The 16,444-nt window shown below is 35.7% G+C and overlaps 1 long non-coding RNA gene across 1 annotated transcript; it reads right to left on the bottom strand.

Moving 5' to 3' along the window:
* Nucleotides 1-5,278: 5,278 nt before the first annotated feature.
* On the bottom strand, nucleotides 5,279-9,603 carry LOC141559409 (uncharacterized). Its single transcript, XR_012487390.1, has 4 exons — nucleotides 9,503-9,603; nucleotides 9,164-9,250; nucleotides 6,162-6,950; nucleotides 5,279-5,478 (listed from the first exon to the last, which is right to left on the bottom strand). It is a non-coding gene; the product is annotated as an uncharacterized LOC141559409 (long non-coding RNA).
* Between the last annotated feature and the right edge of the window lie 6,841 nt (nucleotides 9,604-16,444).

The raw sequence follows: 16,444 nt of genomic DNA, 5'->3' as shown, positions 1-16,444 counted from the left end.
CACAAGAGACATTATTTTCCATATTCCAAGAGCAGAATCTGATCCCAACATAAAAGTTAACAATCAAGAAATAGGATATTTTTTTAAAATGAAAAAGAACTCAAATAGGCCAAATAAATTGCTACTGTGGTGATAGAAAAGATCAGGCTTCAAACTTCAAGACAAAACAGCTTCTTGTGAAATTTCCACCAAAAAAAAAAAAATGTTAAAAAAAAAAGCCCAGAAAGAATTCTTGGAAAAACTTTAAAAGGACTTTAAAAATAAGAAATGTTGAGGGAAATTGAAAAAAGAAATGAGTAATTTAAAAAACAGCAAAAAAATCATGAAAAGTTAATCAATTGAAAAAAGAAATCCAAAAACTTACCAAAGAAAATATCAACTTTACTATTCTGAGCCATAGAAATTGAAAAAATTCATTGGTACTGCCTGAGAGAGATCCCAGCATCACCTGATCACCTCAACAGACATGGGAGAGAGGTAGGGAAGCCTTTGACAAAGTTCAACAATTTTTTATGCAAAAAAAAAAAACTCAACAACCCTATAAAACATATGCATAAAAGAATCCTTTTTTTACTCATAAAAAGAATCTAAAAAAATCATCATAAACAATAGGTTTTTAATAGGACCTTTTTCACTGAATATAAGAAGCAAAGATGCCCATTCTCCCCACTAGTTTTTTATATAGCTCTAGAAATGCTAGCAATACCAAAAATAATTAAAGGAATAAAGATAAGTGAAGAAGAAATAAAATTATCCCTGCTTGCTGATAATATGATGACTTACCTGGAAAACCTTAGGCAATCAGCAAAGATACTGAGATACTGAGAGCTTCAAAACAATTGCAGGCTACAAAATAAATCCTCAAATACTGACAGCATTTCTATAGAATAACAAACAAAAAGAAGCAATAGTAGAAATGGAAATCCTATTCCAAATAACAACCAAGTGCAAAAAATGTTTGGTGATCAACCTCCCAAAGTACACAAAATAGAGATTCAGTTACAAAGCACTTCTTGAAGAAATTAAGAATGATATACAGAGAAATATTTAGTACTCATGGCAAAGCCATGTCAATATAATAAAATGATAATGCTACCAAAATTAATTTATACTTTTAATGATATGATTATCAAATTACTCAGGAGTTAATTTATAGAACTTGATGGAATAGAAAATTCATTTGGAAAAAAACAAAATACCTAGAATATCAAGGAAAATGATGAAAAGAAGTAAGAAGAGAAATAGAACATATATCTCTTACAGCTATGGGAAAGGAGAATTATAAAAGATAAAATAAATAATTTTGATTAATTGAAACTGAAAAGCTGCTACATCAAAATTAATGCTTAGATAAAGAGAGAAGTAGTCAAATGGGGGGGGGGGAATCTTTGTATGAAATTTCTCTATTAAGGGTTTAATATCCAATATGCACTATGCACAAATAAAAACAAACATGTATGTGTGTGAACACACATCATCGCATGTATATGTATATATGTTGTGTGTATATGTGTATGCCATTACTCAATAGAGAATTGATCAAAGGATATGAACCAATTTTCAAACTGCAAAATATTTATAAACGCATTTTTAAAAGCACTACAAAGCACTAATAAGAGAAATTCCTGTAATATTCTTCTCTAAAATGTAATGTTCTCTTAGAGCAAGTTTCTTGGGGGGCTTCTGAAGGCAGCCCTAATTTTAGTTCAGTGTAATCACCCCAAATGCAGCCAGGAGTTAAAGTCCAAATCTTTTATTATCTCTTTCCAAGCCTTGTCTCCTTCCTTGGGCCCAGTTAGCTTTCTTAGAGGCCTATCTTTCTCCTTGGTTCTGAGAGCTCCTGCTGCTAGTCCTTTGTCTCTGGCAGCTTCTACCTCTCGCTCTCTCTGAATGAGCTTCTAGTGGGCTTCTCCTTCCTGGCCCTGAGACCTCCTCCTTATATGCCCCACACTGAGTATACACCAATCATTATAACACTAGGAAACCATTATTTGTTGTAGGATTAAATCATTGTCTCCTCAATTCCACTTAGTACTTTGTTTCAAGTTCTGGCCCATAACATCTCCTTATAGGATCAGATCAATTATACTGAACCATGCTAAATTAGATAACGATTGTCTCTATCAATTCCACTATCTTAGTACCTTGTAAGAATCCTAAATTCCAATCAAAAACAAATTCCAATCAAAATAACCCTGATATTTCACCTCATACCCTGCAAATTGGCAAAAAATGACCCCCAAAATAGCAATAGCCAATGTTGGAAGGATTGTAGAAAGATACATATATTAATATATTGTTAGTAGAACTGTGAAAGTATACAATAATTTTGGAAAGCAATTTCAAATTAAACAAAGTAGATGACTAAAATGTCCATAACCTTTAAAAAGACCTCATTACTAGACTTATACCCCAAGGAAGCCATCAATGAAAAAAAAAAAAAAAGTCCATATAGCATCAAAAACTGTCCCTCAGCAAAAGTAGAAAACAAAACCTGACAATAATACACTTTTCATATAGTACCTTACCAAAGACTTGCTATATTCTCCCATATGATCTTTTATAATGTGAGAACTGGGCCCTGTCTTGACCAGCCTTCATTGAAGTACATGATTGTAATGATTCCCTCATCTTTCAGGTCCCACTGTTAAATGAGACTATGTCTTAGTGGTATATTAAGACAATATGGTTCTTCTGCTCTGATACATCATAATTGATAGGCAAATGACGTGTCGACTGAGCTAAAATTTCTTATTTATAAAATGAAAATGATGAATTATGTTATCCCTAGGAATTTTTAACTTTGAAAGCTCTATAATATAACTATTCTAATTATTATATGTTCTACATGTTATTTTTCTATAATATAACTAGTACTAAAAATGAATAAGTATTTAATTCTATTACTTTTAATCCCATTACTTGTTCCCCAAAAGGTTTTCTAAGACATAATAATCAAAATAGCAATGTAAATTTAAACATCAAAAAAGGAAATATCCAAATTATAATTGATTCACACACATTTTTGTACTTTGTAATAGGAGTTTAATATACACCTAGACTACCTAAAATGGTGTTACCTGCCTAGATGTTATTCTCAGAGACTGGAAAGCTGACATCTGTGGACATTCTAGAACTGGTCTGTCAACTTCTTCACATTGGTTGTCTTTAAAGTTGTCTGGCTGAGTAATCTTTGAGGCTTTTCCTACATTCCTTGTCAGAGGATGAACTCTCTGATTCACAGCAGTGAAGAGGGCCTATGATGGCCTCCTTCTCCCTACCCTCCACCTTAGGCCTTGTAACCTTAGGCCCTGGAGCTTTGGCCTTATTAGCATTTTTCATAAAAGGTAAAGGTGGTGCATGGGATCTGATAGAATAGGTATTCAGACCAGAGAGCGTAGTTAGCCTAGAAGAAAAAGAGCAGCATCTTGGTCTAACATGGGACTGGACTTGAATTCAGTGGCACTCATTCATGCTCATTTGAGCTAAACTTTTGTCTGACTTGCATGTGAAATGAATTTGTGAGGCAGGTTGCACAAAGTCATCAAAGTCCAGTGGCGAGATGAAAGCCAAGATGCCCCGTAATGGTTGGCATCTTGGATGTGTGTTCAGCGCCTCTAAGGTGAGGGTTTGCCAGGCCTTTTTGGGGACTTCTCATTCACCCTTGGGATCCATTTGCCACCCAACTCTCACCTGTGTCTCCAAGAATCTATAGCGTACATAGCAGTCATACCCCAGTAAAACAGACTAAACCTGGTTGAGAGTAACTAACAGGCCTCAAACTCATTGGTGTTTTAGGGGGATATCTACCCCAAGCACATGAGGACTTCCCCTGGTAGAATGGATGAATGAAACAACTGAACAATTTGTTCAATTTGTTCAGCTGCCATGCAAGTGGTTGAAGCAGATCAAAAAGAGAAATATAATGGTTGTCTCAAGGAAAAGCCCTTCTTTATTTGTGTGAGTTACAAAGTGAACCAGCCACTTTTTCCATGGAAAACTGTTCTTGCTTAAAACAATATCTGACAGACAAGCTATAGTTTTTCAGACCTGGGTATCTGGCAAATATTTTCTTGAAAATTAGTTGAATTTGTCACTATAAGGGAAAAATAACTTACTGTTTATTGCCAATAAAAAAATTCAAGCTCTCAAATGAAAATGAGAATATGAACTTGATAGCTTTCCAATACTTAGAGGTTTCTGATAAGACTAATATGGATATTAAAAAATATATAATATTTTGTTATTGTGTGATGAAATATGTCAATATTTGGAAGATCTGAATCAGCGAATTGCTATTTTCCAAATGATGCAATAATAATGTTATCAAATCACACAATAACATTTGTTGCTTAATATGTATTAATTTGGAGCTTAGCATGTGCCAGGAACTATAATTTTAAAACTTTATAATGATTCAACTTGATGTTCAAAACAGTCCTGGAAGACAATTGCTGTTATTATCCCCATCTTATAGATGAGGAAAATGGCAAACAAAGGTTAAAAGACCTGGCCAGGGTTACACAAATAAATTCTTGAGACCAAGTTTGAACTCAGATGTTCCAAAATCTGGGCCTAATGCTTTATTCACTATGCCACAGATAGACCAATGGATTTTAATGCAATAGTGTATGAAAAATCCATTAATATAGTTTCAGATTAAACCTTGCAACTTAACCTTTAACAAACAACCAAATATTTGTTGTTGTTCAGTTGTATCCCACTCTTCATGACTTCATTTTGGGTTTTCTTGGCAAAGATACTGGGTGGTTTACCATTTCCTTCTTCAGCTCATTTTACAGATGAAAAAATAAGCAGAGTTAAGTGATTTGCCCAAGGTCACACAGCTACCAAGTGTTTGAGGTCAGATTTTAAGTCAGGAAGATGACTCTTCCTAACAATGGATCCTGCATGCTATCCGCTGTTCCATCTAGCAACAAATAGGGATTAATACTCATGGGTAAATATATCCAACAAGTATTTATTAAATCTGTGACTATATAAGTCAAGTAGTATGCTATACCTTTGGGGTTCTTCCATAAAAGAATGAAATAATCCCTGTTTTCAAAGAACTTCCATTCTATGGAATAAGGCAATTTATATATACATAAGCTCACATACACTTGTACATAAGCACACACACACACACACACACACACACACACACACACACACACACACAAATATCCACAACATAAATACAATGGAATGAATGAAGAAGGGAGGTTACCAATACATAGGGGATCAGGTACAGGTATAGATGGAAGGTGGGATTTATTACAGGAGTTATTTCTTTTCTTCCCCTCAATTTAAAAATGAGTAGGAAAAAGACAGGACATCCCTGTGTGACATGGGTTGTTGGATCCCCTTACCCAAATTGACTACTCAGAAGCATCTCCAGATACAAAGAGAAAGCATTTATTCAGTCCTTGCAAGAAGAGGTCCACCAACTCAGCAGCCCAGCACGGCATGTGTTACCTTGGGCTAGAAACAGGGAATGAATTATATAGTAAAAGATTTGGGTTCATTGGACTAAAAAGGAAGTAACCATTGACCAATGGTCAGCAATTCTGTCTACTTCCTGTGGATTATATAACTTCCTGAAACTTAGACTTAGGGTCTGACCTTTTCTGCCCTAAAGCCCTCTGAGAATCAGGGTCACTAACTTTCTGAAACTTAGGCCTAAGGTTTTATAACCTCTGAGAAATCTTCCCCTGGCCCCACTCAGTCCCTCCTTATTTCATACTTTTGAAGATTCCTCCCACCAGTCCTGATACATTTCTTCCACCTCAGGATATCCTTGTTATCTAGGCCTTCGGCTCATCCTTCTCTTTAGTATCAATTGTGACCTTCCCTCTACCATTTAGAACTAACACCTGCACGTCAGTGAAAGCTTTTAGGAACCATTTTAGCTAAGAAATCTTGACCTATTTTAATAATTAAGTGCTTAAGCAAGCAGGTGATAGGATATTGCTGCTTAAAGCAATGACCAGGAGTCAGAGATCCTGCTTCCACCATCTCCCACCTTGGTCATCACAGACCAACAAATTGACATCTGGCAGCCAATGTTATTCACAGTGTTGTTCAACCGCATTGTCCAGGCCCAGGGGCCTCAGAGCCATTATCCCATACTTCCCACCTCAAGCAGTCCAGACACAAACCTCATCTTCTGGAGTTGCTTCAGGCTGTTAAGGGGAGTAGAGCTGGCCCTGCCCAGCGGGGTCCAGACTGCAAGGGGAGACAAATGACTTGTAGGTGGCGTCAGCAGTGTCCCATGCTGAGTGTCAGAATCGGCATCAGGTGATTTCAGGTTGACAAAGTAGTTAGAATTTCATGGACTGGTGTCTGGAAGAAACAACTCTCACAAGCAGATTAAAAATGGAAGGACAGAATATGACCACAAAAAAGAATAAACAAAAGTGGAGTTAGTATGGGGGTTACTAGGGAATCTCACTCAGAGGTAGACTGGGAGGGGGGAGATAAGGCCATCATAAATGTCCTTCATCAAGACTTTTCTTAGAATAAATATCAAAGAACATTTTCCCAAAATTCCTGCTTTTGTTTCCTCAAAGGAAATAGGACATTGAATAGAATGTTGTGATTCTAAGTGAGTATGATCTCCTTGAGCAAAAACTCTAGAGTCTTTTCAGAATTACAAGGAAAGACTTTTACCCAATTGGTACAGGTGTTAACAAAAATCAAAAACATTTTGAAGCCCCTGCCAAGAGACATATGTGCAAAATCAATTTGCCAATCCTCCCCTAAGTATGTACCCCTCCTCTAGATAGGCTTCAGGATGGGAGGATCTAACTGCCCTTTCAGAATTTACTTGCCTGAAAGTTATATGAGGGAATTAAAGGTGCCATGGTCAGAAGCAAACAGGCAGCAGCAAGGCAGCTGAATGTGCAAGCCTGTTTCCCTTGGTCGAAGTGAATTCCTCTTCTCCTGTCCTTTATGAAAGAAACATAACAGAGACTTCTCTAGGTCCATGGATAGCTTGCAGTAACTGTTACCTGCATACTTATTGGGAGAATATTTAATTGTCAAAATAAATAACCCCCAAAAATAAATAACCCCCCCTCTTTCCATATACTTCCATGAGCATGCAAAACATGAAAGGAATATATGGAGTCATTATAGATATTCACTCATTCCTTTCCCCAATTTTAAAGTTCTGGCATAAGCAAAAATGCTTTGAACTGGGTGGGGAGTTAGAATCTCCAAGAATTAGTCTAAGGTAAACTTAGAGGCTTCCTCAATTAGAAAGATTATGGCAGCCATTGCTCTAAGGCAGGAGTGTCACCCCAAAGACACCAAATTTCTTTGAGAAGCAAGCAAGAAGTCTGAGATTGAGTCAAGATGCCTAGGATCTGGCCCTATCTTTCCTCAACCTACAAAGTAAAAGGCTTTAGGTAGATCTACAGTTGGGAAGAGGTCAGTTTAGCTTTCAAGATCTTAAAAAGCCTTGGCCTGATCAGGGTATGATCCTCTGTTTCCTCTCTTCTGTGAGCAAAAAGGAGATTGGAGGTAGCCCAAATACTTAACAGATTGATAGGCAAAATGGACCTTTAGACAAAGAAAAACCAGAAAGTTGAGGATTTTTTATGGCAGCAGACAGAAAAGCTTCCAGGGTTAGGCTGCAGATCAAGATATCATCTACATACTTGTATTGTGTCTCATATCTTCCACTGACCACTTGTTCTGATTACATAAATTTGCTATAAGAGGAAAAAGCAGAACATGATTATCATAGCATAAAAATTGATCCTTCAGGGCCTCAGTTTGAGAACATACATACATGACAGGATAAATCCTCCTTAGCTCTCTTTGACAAACAATCATGTAGTAACAATTCCACCTCATAGCCAGACACAGGAATAATCAGGTAGAAAACAAAGAAACAGAACTGGGAAACTGAATCAGAAGAATCCCACCTTAAGCAGAAGCTAAGAGTGTCCTTCCAACTCTTGCCCAGATAAAAAATTCACCTGTAACAATTCAGGAAGGCATCTCTCTGAGTAACATGTCATTTCTCCCAAATGGTGAGTTAGTGACTTTAAGAGCCATCTGGCAATCATATCCAAACTCAAAAATCAAAATAATATTAGTTACAGTCCCAAGAGATTTCATCTCAATTGCAAGTTTCATTCATCAGGTTTTAGATCCTAAGCTTTCTATACCATGTGCCTGTAGAGCACAGACAAAGCTAGATGCAGGACTATCAGGTTAGAATCCTGCTCCAAGTACTTCAAGAAAACTATAGATCATATTTGTTATCATATTCATTAAACAAGGAGGTCATTGATTCACTTAAATAATGAAATAATTTGCTAAAGACAGATGGGGATCTTAGTAGAAATAATCATTTTCAGAAAAATTGCAATTTTAACAAATCTCTTAAAAGTTTCTTGCATTGCTAAGATGTAGAATCTTTAATACAACATCAAAAAATGAAGGAAGGAAGGAAGGGAGGGAGGAAAGAAGGGAGAGTAGGATAAAAGAAAGGAAGGAGAGAGGAAGGAGGGAAGGAAGGGAGAGAGGGAAAAGGGGAGAGAAGGGAGAAGGGAGGGAAGAAATGAAGGAAAGAGGGAGAGAGGGAGAGGGGATAAGGAGGAGGGAAGAAGGAAGAAGGGGAAGGAGGAAGGAAGGGGAAAGGAAGAAGGAAAGGGAAAGGAGGGAAGAAGGAAAGAATAAGGGAAGGAACTATTAATAGAATAAGAATAAGAAGGAAGGAACTATTGTCCAACTGATTTTGAAGTGGTAAAAGAAACCATTTTTGCCGCAAATTTATCCTGAACTTAATGACATTTTTTTCCAAACCAAGGGGCAAAAAATTTTATTATGTTGCCATAAGGTGGGCAAAGTTTAAAATAAAAATAAAAGCAGGAAGAATAATTAAGAAAACTAAAGTGTTGGTTGTATGAATAGAATAGGGTCAGATGTGAATGAAACAAGTTCAGCAAAAAAACTAACAATTGATTATATGTATGGGGCAAAAAAGAGTGAGAATAAAGGAAAATGCTGAGATTATTAATTTAGGAGATTTAGAAAGATGGTCTCTTCCCTAGAAATAGCAAAGTCTGGAAGACAGGGGGTGTGATAGAGAAAGATAATGAGTTCAGGTTTGAATATATTGAATTTGGGATGTCTTTAAGATACTCACCTTGAAATGTTCAACACAGTTGGTAATAGTGGGTCTGACACCCAGGAGAAAGAACTAGGACTGGATATATAGAAGTCTGTAAGTCATCTACAAAAAAAAAAAAAAAAAAAAAAAAGTTTAATTAAACCACAAGAATCTGAGGAGGTTGCACGAAAAGAAAGGGTATAGAACTAAAAGAGATAAGATAAGGAGCCCAGGACAGAGCTTTTAAGAATACCCACAGTTAAGAAGCAGTATGCTACAGATAATGAACTAGCAAGTGAGAATGAGAAAGTACATTCAGATGGACAGAAAAGGAACCAGATAAAACAGTGCTGTTGTATTTAAAAGAGAACCCACAAATTGGAAGAATTTGCAGGCTCAGACCCATCTTCAAGTCAAGAGACAAAGTTTATTACAATTGTAATGCCAATTAAAACAGGCTAAGTTCTGAGAGAACTTAGCAAAGAACCAAGATCAAGAAGATAAATTTATAGGAAAAATATAGAAAAATAAAGTGCTTCATGTCACTGATTTGCTAATTTTATGACTTAGAGGTAGCAGTGAGGAGTGACCTTAAAGGTGGAGTTGAGAAATATTGAATTCTGTGACTCAGATTGTCTCATAAACTTTATTACTGACCAACAGATTGTTATCTGACAGCTTAGCATTGTTTGTGGACTCCCAAGGCCAGGTAGCCTTAGAGTTATTGCTACAACTTCCCTAGGAGCTACATTACATCAGTGCTACACAAACAGGAAGAGAAAGCCCAGTGTCAAATGCAGTAGAGAAATCAAGAAAAGTGGGGAAAAAAGGAATTTGACAAATAAGAGAATGTTGATTACTAAAAAAGATCACTTTTGATTGAGTAAGGAGGTAAGGCAAACTGCCAAAAAATGATATTAAAAATTAGCACAAGTCAGACCAAAAGAGCAATGTTAATTCCATATTATCAAATTTTAACAAATGCTGAAGTCATGATTTTGATATTGATCAAAATTCTAAAGTCTTTCAAAGCTATCTTTGTTATCATATTGATCAATTCTGTATCAGTCATATAAATCTTCTCAAATTTTTCTAAATACTTTATAATAATTTCTTACAGGACAGAAAAATGTCATTACATTCATATATCATAATTCAGCCATTCCCCACTTGGAAATCTGATTTATTTTATTAGTGGATCAGATTAAGTAATCAAGATCAATTGGACATAATGACAGTGTTCATTAAACCCAGAAACATCATGTTATAAACATTACCTACTTGAAAAAAAAAAAAACTGGTAAGAACTGGCATAAATTGTATTCCAGACCAGCATCTTATATTATAGAACCATAAATAATCTCCTAATTGATATATGACCTAAAAATTAAAGGTAATATCATAAACCTAGTAGAGAAGAAATGAAGGATTTATTTTTCATATCTATAGCTAAGGAGACAGTTCTTAATTGAATGTTGGGTAGAGATGATCCTAGAAAACGATGGATACTTTTGGTTGTTTTAACCAGTAAAGATTTGAAGAGTAATTTTAGATTGCAAGCTCTGTGAGAATAGGGTCTGTCTTTTGCTTCTTCTTGTATTCCCAGATTTTAATACTGTGCTTGGCACAACCTAAGGCTTCCTGGCCTTGGGAGTACCACAAACAATGCTGGCCAATCTGTTGGTCAGTAAGTCTTAGGGGAACTATCCCATACCTACCACTCTTCAATTGTACTTGAGAGCCATAATAATAGCATATCAACCTAATCTTTGTTTCTCTTTTCTATGAAATTATCTTCTTGATTCTGACTCTTTGCTAAATTCCCTTGGAAATTAACCTGCTGTCAAAAAGCACAATAATTCTTTGCCCCTTAACCTGGAGACTGAGTCTGCAAATTCTTTTACCAAACTCACCACATCAACTTAGGGACCCTAACTTTGTTGGGGTGTCTTCTACCTCAACAAAGAGGTCTTGGAACCAAAAAATTTGAGAACTACTGAATTAAGTTCCCTTTCCATCTCTGACATACCATAATTCTGTGCCCATAGTTTTCAAAGAAAAGAAAAAGCCTAATCTTCTGCAATTATTTAAATTAGGAAAATGGGTAAAAATAGAAATGTGTTATAAATAAAATTAAATATATATAACATGAAAAACAACTTACAACAATTTTTTACTTCTGGAAAAAGCAAGTAATCATGAATTAGAATGTTTAATTCTCTCCTTGCCTTTTCATGGACTTTCCTCAACGTCTGTAATGTATTTCCTCATCATTGTCATCCATTTGGTACTTTCTCGACAAAAATACTGGAATTATTTGCCATTTTCTTCTTTACAGATGAGGAAATTGAGGTAAACAGGATGAAGTAATTTGCCCAAATTTATGCATCTGGTAAGTATGTGTGACCAGATATCTGTGACTCAGGGAGAAGAATCCTCTTTACTCCAAGCCCAGCACACTGTCAACCATACAACTCATTGTCACCCAGTTTCCTCTAGATCTCAGCTCAAATACCATCTCAGCTTAGTTTACATTTCTTTCAGGTTTCACTTCTCTCTTCCTGGACTTAACTTCAAAATCCTGAAGCTCACACCAGTCCTGTATTTCACATGTCAGAAATAGCTCCATCTAATGATATGCTTGAGCCAACTCATACCCCTTGTACGGCATCAAGTATTTGCATCCTTACCCCCTTTCCAGTTTCTTTTTATGTCTTGTCTTCACTCATTAGAATGTAAGGTCCTTGAGGAACTGTCATTTAGCACAATGTCTTGGACACAGTGAGCTCTTAATACTTTTTGACTTGATGTTCCACAAAAGGTCTTCTCTAATTCCCTTCAACTGCTAGTGTCCTCCCTCAAAAAATTCCCTTGTATTTAGTATGTATATATGTGTGCACAGACACATATATATGAGAACTCAGTCATCCATTATATAAACAAATATCAAATACTGTACAAATGAAATGGGTAATATTGTTCATGTATATATGAAGTAGCAGAAGCATACCATGATAGAGCTAAGCTGTTTTAGTTTTAGAAGGGTTTTTTTGGGTAATCTTAATGGTTGATGAAATTTCAAGACTTTATTGGTTAGAATATATGTGATTTCTGGCCACAATCCATGTTATAGATTTACACAGAATCCTGAACTAATTGTTCGTTGTCTTGGGAAAGCCAAGATGGTAGGAAAAGGCAGAAAGATATTCTTATATAGTCAGAAAAGTGAGAGAAACTGAAGCCATTGGGAAAGACAATAAGGCCTTTCCTATTACAGTAACTTCTGTGTGGCCTACAGTACTGTCACCTGTTGGTCATATTTATGTATATATATATTTATTTTTATTTTTATTTTTATTTTTATTTTATATCTGTTACATAGATACATGTGTATTAGATACATGTTTTTTATATATATATATAAGTATGTATGTCATTCTGATTAATTAATTACTCAACTCATTAATTATATAATTTCAAGTATGCCACCAATACTGCAGTCATCTATTTATTGGACTTATTATACTGTTGAAGGGAAAGACACCCTAATAAGATTAGGGTTCCTCTTAGTCGTCGTTGTGGATTTGGAGAAAGAATTCACACACTCATTCTCCAGGTTAAAGGACAAAGATTAATTATACTGCTTTACAATAGGCTAATTTCCCAGGGAATTTTAGCAAAGAGTCAGAATCAAGAAGATAATTTTATAGGAAAGAGAAACAAAATTGAGGAAGGGTAGAGGTGAGACCAACATATTGGCCACCATTGTTTGTGGTACTCTCAAGGCTAGGTAGCCTTAAGGTTTCTCAGGCCTTGGTACATTCTCACACCTCTTCAATATTACCTTGGACTCTGCTGAGATGTCAGTTTCTGATAAACTTTTGCCTTCTCTAGCCTAGAGCCAGGTCTCCTATATTACATCCAGACCACTGTCCTATCCTGTATCACTGTGTTGTCTCAATCTGCATCTCTGCCTCCACACACACATACAAACACACCAGAACCTTGGACTCTATCCCTGAAATTGAATTGTAATGGATAAGTTTTCACCTTATCTTGTCCAGAAACAAGCCACTAATCCACTTCCTGGGTACAATTTTCAAGCCATACTGACCAATACTACCCCACCCTTCCAGTTCCTATTTATGTGGTATTTCTTGAGGGCAGGGGCTATCTTACTTGTATTCCCAGGACTTTTAGAAGTGCCTGATACATAATAATTAATAAATGTTTTCTCTATCCATCCAGTCATCTTTCTATTCATCTGTCTTTCTACTTATCTGTATATGAGTCCACTTTTGTCTGTAGATTAAGAAAGCAGGGGAATTAGGGTAGCTCTGGCAGCACCATTAATTATATACCTAACACCACCTACACAATCTGTCACACTAAGAAGCCAAGGTCATTGGTCTCCACCCACCTAGACTGTATGCTTTCCTTTGTTTTTGCCAACAGCAAAATCCTATTGCTTTAGTAAGAATGTATTTTGAATGATGAAATACTGTTTCCTTAAATACTGAATTATTCCACACTTGGTAGATATTCAAATAACTTCCAATGTAAATCTCATCAAAGTGAAGCAAAAAAAATAAAAATAAAAATAAAAAAACTGGTATTGTAATACACAGTATATAAATGGGTTACACATCATTAGTAGCTGATTTTGATTTTGATAAACAGTCTTCTCATTCTCAAAATCATTCTCAAAGAATGGCTTTGGTATGAAGAATAATGGGAATCTGCCTCACAAGCTTTTGAGAAGAATTAAACATCCTGGGCTGGAATTCAAAACTGGAGATGTAAGAAACACTTTAGAGAGTTTTAGTTTGAGGAAATGAATATATAGACTAGAAAGAACTTAGATTTCTCAAGCAGCCAAAATAGTATGGCTGTGAGAGAACCTTTTGGGTAATCGAGTATGGGTCTTGGAGTGAGAATAGGCTATTTTAAGTAAAGTGATAATAGACCTCAAGAGGTCCTGTAATTTGAGCTCTTTTTTTTTTTTTTTTTTTTTTTTTTTTATTGATGAAGAAACTTGGGTGATTTAGATAGATAGGAAGCATTTAATAGAGATTTGAATGCATCTGCCTCTAGTAAGTCTTTTTCTGATCTTCCATACTATATCTGAAAGTCTAGGTACAGATTGAGTTTATACCAAAACCAAATGTGTACAAGCATTGGTGTCATGATTCTGGTGACATTTACTGTGTCATACCAGGCTGTGTTTCATCTACAATTATGGACTTGTTTCACTCAAACAAGATCTATGATTCTATCAACTCAACATATTTTAGGATGAAGGGAATGTAGACAGCACCAAAGTGTCAACAAGCAAGATTATTACATATTTTTGCTCATTTTAAGCACTTTTTATTTACACGAGATAGTACAGCAGAGTTGATAACTTTGAAGCCAAAAATAAGTATGTTCCTAGAAGGATTAAGTATTGTTTTCAACACAAATTGACTAGTGATCTTTAAAATACATTAAATTCTCAGCATTCTAGGCAAGACTATAAGCTGTAAAAGATCCTGACCTCATCTGATCAAAGTTCTCTGATCTGAGAGACCTCTGCACCCAAAATAAAAATTACAGAAACAATCTTATTTTGTATTCTTAATCTAAGAAGTCTTTCAGCAGGGAAAAATGAAGCAATATCTTTCCCTTATTTCCAAAGGAAGCATCAATCATTTTTTCCCTTTTTGAGGGATATAGAAGACCATTACCCAAAATGACTATTCAGAGATCACTCAGCAGAAGGCAGAAAAGTTGTTTATTGAAAACCTCTGGAGGATAAGCCATCCCATCCCAAGATAAGAAAGAGAAAGCTCGAGGTAGGAGGGCTAAAGAAGTAGTAAAGATACATAGATTTTATATAAGAGATTACATCACAAGGAAGAGAGCATTGAGAAGGGGAGGGGGAGGCAGCTAATTGGTTGTTGCTATTTGGAAAGATTGGAATGGAAGGTTTCTGTTACAAAGGATTACATCATAAATTGGGGAGCATTGAGAAATATGCGTCCTCTCCCCTGATTGAATGTTAAACATTGGTACCAAAGGCAGATTAGAATGAGATGCTTTGTTTCCCTCATTCCAAGAGGAATCATCAGTTAGACCTTCAAACTTCAGATTACTGAGCTAACAGCATTTAATAATCTAAATATTAATAATATTGAACAAGGATAAATGTCACCATTTCTGGTTAAGTAAATATATCTAAAGTTTTAAGTAAATATTGGCTTGCACACACTGTACTTATGCAGGTCACAGAGACATAGAAATAATTTTTAAAAAAATACAGAAAAAGAATTTAAACATTCCTGTAAGTTCTTCACTTTATCTCTCCATTCTACACACCTTCATGAATCTGAAGGCAGGCAGATCTGAAGTCAAATCTGGCCTCAGACACTTCATAATTGTGTGATCCTGGGTAAGGGAATTAAACTTCTCAATCTCAGTTTCTTCATCTGTAAAGTGGAAACGATAATAATATTTACCTCCAAGAGTTGTTGTGAGGATAAAATGGGGTAATATATGTAAAGTTATTCATAAAATTTAAAGTGCTATATAAATGCTATGTTTGCATTTTATGTGTGTATGATGATGCTGAGAGGCACATGTTGGGAGCTGAGATGCTTCCCGGGTGTGCTTGGGCCTCTCCCTGCAGGGACTAAATAAATGCTTTCTCTTTGTACCTGAAGATGTCTCTGATTAATTAATTTGGGGAAGGGGATCTAGCACCTGTTTCACACAAAAGGAACTAAGCAAAAGGCTTGAAATAAAAAAATTACTTCTTAAGGTTTAGCTTTCTCTAAATTAGATTTCTCAGGGAGACAAGCAAAAGGAAGAAGCAGACCAAGAAAGTTGAATTTTCTAACTAGAGCAACCAGAAGAGAAATTTTATCTATTAGCAGAGGCTTCTAGGCTTGAAATTGATAGAGTAAATAAATCAATGTATCCCTTATTACTTAAATTATCACTTATTGCTTAAAATAAGTGATAGCATGCCTAGATACAGGTCTCAATTAAACAATTTAGATAGATTAAGTGGAAAATGTCCTTCCATGAGTTGGAGTGGCATTAATAAGAAAGGAGTTCAGATTGGTTGAGGAAACTTAGATGAACTAAGAGTCATAGATAAAATAGAAAATTAATTCAGAATCCAGGTTATTTGAGCTTCTGACACGAGATAGAAACTTCAGTGAGCAATAATGAGGAGAAAGAGTTCCAACTCCCAACCCCCAAGAAGGATTTATTTGGAGAATAACAAATCACTTCATCCTGTTCTTGATATCTCCCATCATCCACTGAGTAAAG

Source organism: Sminthopsis crassicaudata, chromosome 3 (assembly GCF_048593235.1).
Source record: "Sminthopsis crassicaudata isolate SCR6 chromosome 3, ASM4859323v1, whole genome shotgun sequence".
NCBI lineage: Eukaryota > Metazoa > Chordata > Mammalia > Dasyuromorphia > Dasyuridae > Sminthopsis > Sminthopsis crassicaudata.
The sequence above is the reverse complement of the archived record's forward strand: the minus strand, read 5'-3'. Positions and strand labels throughout refer to the sequence as shown.